Source organism: Vidua chalybeata, chromosome 1 (genome assembly GCF_026979565.1).
Source record: "Vidua chalybeata isolate OUT-0048 chromosome 1, bVidCha1 merged haplotype, whole genome shotgun sequence".
In the NCBI taxonomy this organism is placed as follows: Eukaryota; Metazoa; Chordata; class Aves; order Passeriformes; family Viduidae; genus Vidua; species Vidua chalybeata.
Window position 1 is genome coordinate 138237250 of NC_071530.1, and position 9454 is coordinate 138246703.

At 38.8% G+C, this 9454-nt stretch overlaps 1 long non-coding RNA gene across 1 annotated transcript; it reads left to right on the forward strand.

Annotated features, from left to right (window-relative positions):
* Positions 1-200: 200 nt before the first annotated feature.
* Positions 201-6438, forward strand: LOC128801357 (uncharacterized). Its single transcript, XR_008435180.1, has 3 exons — positions 201-1376; positions 4501-4591; positions 6147-6438. It is a non-coding gene; the product is annotated as an uncharacterized LOC128801357 (long non-coding RNA).
* Positions 6439-9454: the final 3016 nt, after the last annotated feature.

Genomic DNA, 9454 nt, shown 5'->3' on the forward strand with positions numbered 1-9454 from the left:
GCAAACTCAAGCCATGTCTAGAAAGAAAATTAACATAAATATTTCACCAGGCTTTGGTGTAGACAAGATTCCACCAGCTGAACCTGTTTTTCCACATATTTAATTGCCACAGTAATTAGAACATAAGGGTTCAAATCCACAAATACATTTGGGTGCCTAATTCTCATTAATTTCAATTGAGAGGTAGCACTTACATCTCTTTATGGATGTAGAAGACACAGAAACCTCAAGAATCTTATCTGTTCTAAAATGCCCAGACAAATATTGCTATCAGCTTCTTCAGAGCAGCAGGAGTTTTATTTTAATTTCTGATGAAGGTACATCTTAAGCACAGAAAATTGCATGATAACAATGGAGTCTGTACTTGTCTCTCACCTCCTTTCTACCCATCCAGCCATTTTGAACCGTAGAAGGTCCCAGATCATGGGATGCTTTAAGAAACTCAAAAAATAAGGTTTTTTCTCTGTTGACTGCTGGAAAATTAAGCTGGCACTTTATGCTTTCTTATGATCTGATAAAATCTCATGAAGCTTGTGGGATAAGCATGGCTCTATACCCCTACTTAATCCCCAGAAATAAAGAGAAACTGTGATCACACCTCCAGATGTGAACCCCTAAGAATGAAGTTTCTGGACCTGCATGTAACTGTCCAAGTCTGGGATGGTGCACAAAGGCTGGACCCACTGTGCTGCACTGTTCTGCTCCTCCAAAGTCCCATACCCCTTTGCTCATGCTGTGCCAAAATTCCTGCAACTGCACTGTAAGCCATAAAAAGGAACTGACCCAGTAGAAAATTACCTTGTCTCTTTAATTAATTGCCAGTAGAAAAATACAGTATCTGGGACAGGGAAAAGGGTGGGATTTCCTTCTTTTTAGGGACTTTGTCAGGAAACAACAGCTAACCTATGGAGGCATGTCTCTGGAGCCACCTGTGTGGGCAATAGAGAGCGTGATGACTACCATCAGCTGCCATTGGATGGAGTTTCCCTCTTTTCATCCCAGCCTCTCAGTTTAAGCAACTGGGTTTGTTACTTGTGTGATATGAATACACACCCAGAGTTACATGATTAATCGCAATCTCCCCACCTATCTTTTTTAAACTTCAGTCTGAGCTTTGCCTACATATGTCTTGTAACCATAATGATACTTGCTAAATAAATGTTAGAAATAGGGAAAGTGTATCTCCAAAAAATAGAGCTTAAAGCCAGAAGAAACCATTACAAGCTTTGTTTTGTCTTTCTGCATAATTCTGCCCACAGAACACTCAGTACTAGCTGTGCCAGGCTATAACTGCTGTGTGAAGATAGTATATCTTTCTGAAGATGTCTGTCTTGATTTAAACACTTCCAATGTTGAAGGATTCACTGCACTCCTAGGTAAGTTGTTCCAGTGTTTAAATACCATCACTCTTTAAAATGTCCCTGACCTGATTTAGTGTAACTCCAGCTTTCAGTTCTACTTTGTTGTGTTTTATTTTATTTTGCTTTATTCAGTTTAGTTTATTGACTTATATTATTTAAATGAGACCCTCTCCTCCATGTATGGACTTATAGACTATAGTTTCTTTCTCTCCCTTAAAGCAAGCAAATGAAGTTTCCTTCATGCCTTATCCTGGAAAATTTCAGTATGTTTTTCTATGTCTTTCATCATTCATTTAAACACTTTTTGAAGTACAGATACTACACCTGGTCAAAGGTTAGACTTACTGTTTCACTTTCAAACTTTAGTGCTTTTCTTACTTCAAGTCCACTCTCAGTGCAAATACTTAATTAGTATTTGAGATTCACATATAAACACAAAATAGCTGTCCAAGCAAGACCCCAGAGATTGACTTTTTTTTTTTAATTTCAGTTTATTTGTCAATACACAATGTTTCAAAATAATTTTTCACTCTTTGTAGAAAACTGTTTTCTGCTTTAGGATTTTTTTCTTTTTTTTTCTTTCTTTCTTTAAAAAAATATTTGAAAATTACTATATTAAGCACAGCATACTTCATTTTCAGACTTCTCATGGCAAGAGCCACACTTATAAATTACTAGAGGCCCTAAAAATAAAATATTTAATTTTGAATTATAAGAAAGAATCAGTCATTAGTTGTAGTTTCTGTCACAAGCCTGGGCAGCAATATCACTAAATAGTACAGTTACTTTTTTTTTTGTACTGACTATTATTACTTGGGCTTTAATGAGAAAATTCTGCCAGTTGAGAGACCAAGTTATAATCTTTCAAATGAAACCAAGCTAATAACTATTCCCCTGACAAGACAAATCTGCAGGCACTAACTAAGTTAGTGGCTATTATGCTTCACACTTAATCTTGAATATGATAGCTAGGGAGTGGAACTAAGGGCAATATGGAACAGCAGAAGAAACTATTCCTCTAATGGGATAACTAACTTGTGACAGCACCTTGAACATCTTTCTTTGCATTCAAAACAAAGCAAGTTGAAGTAATGGAGTCCTTTTGAAAGTGCCAAATGTAAGATTTGCACAGCTTTTGTCACCATGAGAACTTCTAAGCCCAGACACCTGTATCAAGTAGGTTCCCAGGGGGAACCCAAGTGAGGAAGAAGGAAGTCAGCCAGTGCATTGCCATGCTGCAGCAAGAGCAGGTCTGCAGCAGCTTGGAGCACTCACAGGGATGATCCCTGTTTGGTGGAGACAGCACCTGTTCCTGTCACACAGGGATATGAGGTGCTTCACAGACAGGGCACCTACTTGTGCCCCAGTGTCAGCAGATTGCCACCTTGTCTTGTGCTACTGGTTAGCGTTTCTGGATCACCACTCTGCTAGAGGTCCAACACAGCTGACCAAGCTGCCAGGAGGACAGCAATCCAGCTGTTCCCACTGCTTACAGACCAGCTCCTTCCAACATCCGATGTCCAACAGAAATGTGCCACAGCATGAAACTTCTGCTGTGGGTGGCACAAAACCCATGTCTCTGTGCCACCAGGCCCTAGCCTGTGCCATCCCTACAGCAGCTGTAAACCAGTCAGTGTCAGACCTATACTCAACAACAGGGGCTTGTATGGTGCTGAGTGAATGCATGTTTTTAGTTCTTTGTGGTTTTCTAGAAGTTAGTTTTGTTCCAATTTGATCAAAGATAGTCAGTATCTCCATTTCTCTTGAGGATGAGGTTCCTGGAATGGCTGAGCATTGAGGAGATGTAAGTGCCTGCTGTGGAGCACAGCAGCCCAAAACGTGTTTATGTACACAGACGTGAATGTAGAACAGATCACATAGGACAAAATGGATAACAACAGACACAGATGCCTGGTCATTGAAGAGGGTGACATGCTGGCAAAGTGGCACCTTCAGTGGCACATTTCTTTCCATCCTTTTCTGCTTTTATTTGTTTGTCTGAGCAAATGTCTTAAGAAACTTAAAAAAAAAATAATTGTTTGAATGTCAAATATAAATTATGACTTATTTTAAACAATGTGTGTGTTTCAACCAGCTCTTTGACATTAAAAAGCATATTTTGTCTCACAACCTGCTTAAAGCAAAACAAAAAGCTAAGCTACAGCTCCTTACAAACAATAAAAGCAATAAATACAGTAAATTACTGTTTTATGTGAGACAATATACTAATGTTAACTGAAGAAATGGAATTAGAAAACAAACTCCCTCTGGGAACAATTCTCACACCCCAGTTTTAGAAGGAAGCAGAGTTTACTCATAAATAATTTAATGCATTTAGTCCTGCTAGACTGGACTGACAGGTCTTCCATATACTGAAGCTTTGCAAACTTTTTGAACTGAGAAAGTTGTCAACTACAAAGGTCTGTACGGTCACTGTAGGACTATCTAGGAACATAAAGATGTGCTCTATAAAACAGTGTTACTGAATTTAGCCATCATGCCAATGACGATTTAATAATAATATTCCTTCAGACCTATTTCTGTTTATGAGCATGTAAATAATCTCTTCTTCAGAGTAATATAACAATCCCTTAGCATCTTTAACAGTTGCCTACATGAACAAGCAATAGAAAGGAAAATGCGCATTACTTGGGCTTATTTAATGCAGTTCAGCCACTAGAATAAAAAAGAAAACAAGGCAGCTGAGTCTGTAAGCACAGCATGATCTGTGCTTGCAGACTCAGCTGTACAGCAGTACAAAAGAACCAGAACCCAAAAAAGAACTGCATGAAGTGTGTCCCCTATTACCCGCCTCAGAAAACAACCTCACAAAATACTGGACTTTGTTATTAGATTGGTTAACTCTTCCTCTTCCTTTTTAATTTTAATATCATGTTTTTACCTACTTTAGTCACAGTGCTGCTATATCTTCTCTCAATTCACAGAAACAGATTCAGAGTTCATCAAACCTATTTTCAGCACTAAGAGTACAGAGCTATTGTAATTAGTGGCTTCTTCTAACTCTCATCCTTTTGACTTAATCTTTCTTTATTAATCACTCAAATGCATCTTCATATGCATACTATGAACCAACCATCTATCCCTAACTTCAACTTTTATGTTGCTTTTCTTTTCACAGATGACTCTCAGGCATCACAGCTGCCTGCAGATTTCTTAGGACTCTAGTGGAAGAGAACTCGGAAGCTGATTGCTTGACTCAGAGACAAACAGTAAGAATTTTGACGCTGATTTTTCCCAAAGATTATTATTCACAGTTGCTTATTCCCTGAATGGTCAGAGCCAGTCTTGGAGACTGTAGGCACAGATCTGTCAGCATTTTGGAGCTTGCTCTAATCTAATTTGTGGTTCTGCAAGACTGCTATTTAGACTGGTCACTAAGTAGCTGCAAGCCTTGCTCCAGTCTCGGGAGGCAAGACCATTAGGAGCGTTGTGAAAGAGCTGAGTAACCATAGCAGGAGGGGAGGCCACCATGCCCGACACAGCTCCAACACTAATCCTTCCTGTGGAGCTCCCCAAGCCACTCCCACCAGTGCAGGAGTTACCACTCTTCTTTTGCTCCTCACTGCAACCCAAAGAGCTGGAGGAAGATCTGATGCTGCTATTGTTGGTCTAGCCCTCCCACAAATTCCAGCAGGGAAAGACAGTGAAAATTATCTGGGAATGAGCTGAATCAGCTTCTTTTATGTCAGTGCCATGGCCGCACCCGCTGTGTGGCCAGTTCCACCCAAAACTCATCAGCTTCTGAGTAGGAATTGGTGAAGGCTTGTGTGTTTCTGTACTTCCCCCCATGCTGGGAGAGAGATAACCTGGGTCTGGGAGTAAAAGGACTAAATTTAGGTTTCTGCCTTGGGTTTTTCATAAGCAAAAATTGGATCTTACCATCTTTATAGGATCCTGGAATGAATTCGTAAAGGCCTTCACAAGGGATAGGGTTGTGATGTGTGGATTCTTTGTTCAGGATTTACAGGAAACTGACCAGTGGTGTTGGTGCAGGAGGGCCCAGACTTGCAAAATCCTTGGTCAGTAGTCATGTGCTACATTCCTCTGAAGACAGAGAGAAAAGTACAAACCTCAGCCCCATCATATGGGCATCTGCCTCTGCAAAGAACAGCAGCAGTCCAGCAGCTGACAGCCCCCACCTTTTACATGTATAAATGAGTGACATTTGAATGTGCTCTTGAACCATGTTACAGCCACGACCCCAAAGCATCTGGGGCACACACACTTGAGTACAATCACAGTGTCTTAAAACATATTTAAGTATGAAGAGCAAAAGGTCGATAACTTGCTTCTGGACACTCATCTCAAGCATGTGATGCCAGCTCAGCAGCTGGCACCATTTTCAAGTTGCAGTGTCTTTATCTCTGGTGCCCCACCCCAACAGGATTTGCACACAACCTTTCAGAGGGGAGGAACAGATACACTCAGGAGTGCTCAGGGTTGTAAGGCCTGTGCAGCACCCAACGTCAAAGAAAATAGCAACAGCATGTTGAATAACTGGTTTGATGTGTATGCTTCACATAGGTTATTTTCAGTGGGTCATCACCCTCCTATTGTAGGAGGAAACACTTGTTTCCTAGAAGTGCCCTGAAACAGGCACATTTATGGTGTCCTGCTGATATGAACATTCCTACATTTGTCAAATACAGAACATTGGTGTCACTAGTTTTTTAGCTTGTGTCTGATTTAACTGAATAGTTATACTTGAACTGGATAGAGAATTGGTTAGATTTACTCTCATTTATGTTTGTTTGTTTTTTGTAGCATCTATGAGATACAAAGAGTTGCTACAGAGACAAGAATGAGACACTGAGAGACTTTTGGTCTCACAAAAAGAAACAGCTGATCGGGGTTTCACAGAGGGCACTGTGATGTGCCTGTCTGATATGCATGACCTTGTGTTAGAGATGCTTCTGAAAGTGTTTGTGCTGCTATTTACTGGGTATCAAATTATGTATATGTGCTTATTAAGTGAATAACATGTGAGTTTGCCTATAATCATTGTAGCTAATATTGTTATGCCTCAAACAAGAGTAAATGGAAATCTTTCTCAATACATTTTCCTTGTGTTTATTTATGTGAATGTACTTCCTGTATAATTATGGGCATTTTCATCACAGGACTACATATGGGCTAAAATTTACAGATAAGCTTAGTCTCACCAGTTTTGCTGAACTACTGGAAGTTCAACCAGATTTTTTTCATATAAAGGAAAGAAAAACATTTTAAATGCAAAAAACAAACAAACAAACAAAAAACAAAAACAATCATGCAACTTCAAGAGGTAACAATCAGTGCTTAAAACTCAGAAACTCTAGAGGCGCGTGCTCAAGCAACAACTTGACTTGATTTCAAACTTTTAGTTCACCAAGCCTCCTAGGGTCTGGGACAGTCCATCTAATAAATGCCTGAATCATGCCTATATTTTTGTTTTAATGTGTTTTAATTATTACATTTCAGAGTTACCACAGGAATATAAATATTCTCTGTTACCAGTTTTTGCAGTCAGAGGCACAAAAGCAAAAATCACATATAAATGTTAAACTTGGAAATATTAATATTTGTGCATCCAGGGTAAAATATTCCTGGAATTTAAGAACAGCATTAAATAAGTGATTATCTAATATACAACAGCAATACAGGCTTAAGTATTTTTTCTGATTTAATTCTTGCTTCATCTCCAACAGCTGTGGTTTACTAAGGCATCCAACCCCGATAAAAGTAATTCCTGTGATAGAAGCTATACCACAACACTTGGCACTTTATTCTAATGTTCAAAACATGTTCCATATTTCTCATGGAATTTGTTTAGGATCTCCTTCCAGCCATTAGACTGTGTTATGTCTGCTAGACTGAGAAACCTTTTATTATCAAATTTTGTTCTCATATATATATATTTATATCAAATAAAATTCTTTGTGTTATCCCATATATCTTAATATTCTAGGAACCCTGAACTCTTCTTCTCTCTGATAGTTCATGAGCAGCAGAACTGGGCACAGTAATTCTAGTGCAGTGGTAATTTACCTTTGGCAAACAAAGATTTCTAAAATGACTTTTTGTCTACAACATCACTATTACAACTCATATTAGGCTGACTATCCCACTCAACCATCTAAGACTATTTCAGACCATGACCTCAATTCTTTATGGATTACTTTCCTTGTTCTTGTGTTCACAACATTGAGTTTTCCCATCCTGAAACATTTTGGTTCACCACAACTAGCTTACTAGGTCATTCTGTACCAATGGCCTATATTCTGTGTTATTTATTTTCTTTCAGTCTCTGCACCATCTAAAATGTATAACTTCTACATCACACTCAAGAAATTGCTAAAAGCATTATAAGCAGTAGATCAAGCTAACTGATGGTTGCAAAGACTCAGGAGTTCTCTGATTTGTTAGTACAGTATTAGCTTTATTTTAGACTACTATTTTTCGCCCAGTGTTTCCTAGCCAACTATTTAAAAGTTGTTATTATATACATGTTAGTTGGACTTGCTGATTTGAAAATGATTAATTCTGGTAGCTCTGTTTATCATCACTCTTCCTCACTCTTAAAGTGGAAAGTTTCAATTAATATATAGTACTATCACATTTTTTTCCCTCGAACATAAACCATACACACATATTTAGCACTTTTGCTCTTTCTCCAGTGGTCAGATTTTTTAGTAATCAATCAACACTGTCATTTTGATTCTGTTTGCCTTCAATATTCCTAACATATTCTTCTTCTTACCTTTTAACTGCCCTGACCCATTTTCTTCCGAGTTCTTTTGCTCTCCACCTCAAATTTGTATACTTCCTAACCTATTGTCACTGCTGTTGTCTTTCTATTTCTTTGTGTCGGCAGATAGATAGGTTTAGATAGATACCTACTGAAAAAGAAATATGGACGAGTATTTGTTATAATCTTTACAGAAGATTGAATTTCCCTTTAAGCTAAACTGGCTTTTTTATCCTCTAGACTTCCTTTTTGACTTGGAGAGTGGTGGAACCACTTGTAGAGTCAACCAGTAGAACAACTTCTGGTATAGTAGATCAACTTCTGCTGCTTTGTCTGAATTATTATTTGTGTTCTTCTGTTTACTCCCACCCCCATCCCACCTTTACAAAGAGAGGATTGTTTTCTATGTAGAAACACTCAGAGCAGCATGGAGAAGCCAGCAGGGAAGCACTAATGAAACAGAGGTATGATGCAGAACATGTAATTAGATTTGAATTTGTAGTGTAGTATAGCAGCAAAAGAGTGTAGCTGACGGAAGTATCAACTATGCAAGAAGACATATAGTGTAGCATTATTTCCCTATAGCTCTGGTCTGACCATGGACAAATTATTATATTCAGTCTTGGGCACCTCCTTAGTAATTTAGAAGGAATTCAGAGAAGAATGACAGAGTGATTACATGCTGATCAAATAAGACTGAGGCTATGTACACGTGAAAAGAGCTCAAGGCTGGAGCCTGAAGCAAGTTGGATCATTGCATTTCCATAGAAAGAACCTAAGCATGATTATATGTACACAACACAATCTAAATACATAACTCTGGATTATATATCTACAGAGAGTTACATTTAAAAATTTATGTTAAAAGAATGTTCAGATTGCAAAATCAAGCATTCAAGTGGTAGGAAATGCCAGTGCAATTTTAGCTTGGTGCCTTTGTGAATATTCATGATGATACAGCCTGTAGCTGTATGATCTGTCAACAGTGTATTTTTTCATACTCACATCCTGGCTCATGTTTACCTCTGCTTGTCTGATCTCTGTTTTGGTCTTCTGCTTGCCACAGCACCTGCCTCCCCTATCTCTTTTACTCTCCTCCATCCACTGCCTGACACTTCTTCTCTTAGTCCATAATCCTTGCTCCATGCTCCTTAAGCTTCTCTTTTGGCTCATACCACTTCCTTCTTTTAGTCTTCTCTTAGCACTTCCCACCGTCCTCATCTCTCACCATTAGTCAGGCCATGCCTCTTTGCCTCCTACAAATGTCAAAGCAAAGCGAATGCTGAGAACACACAAGAGCCCACTTTCCTGCTGTCATGCAAGATATTCAGGCCCACAAAGGGAT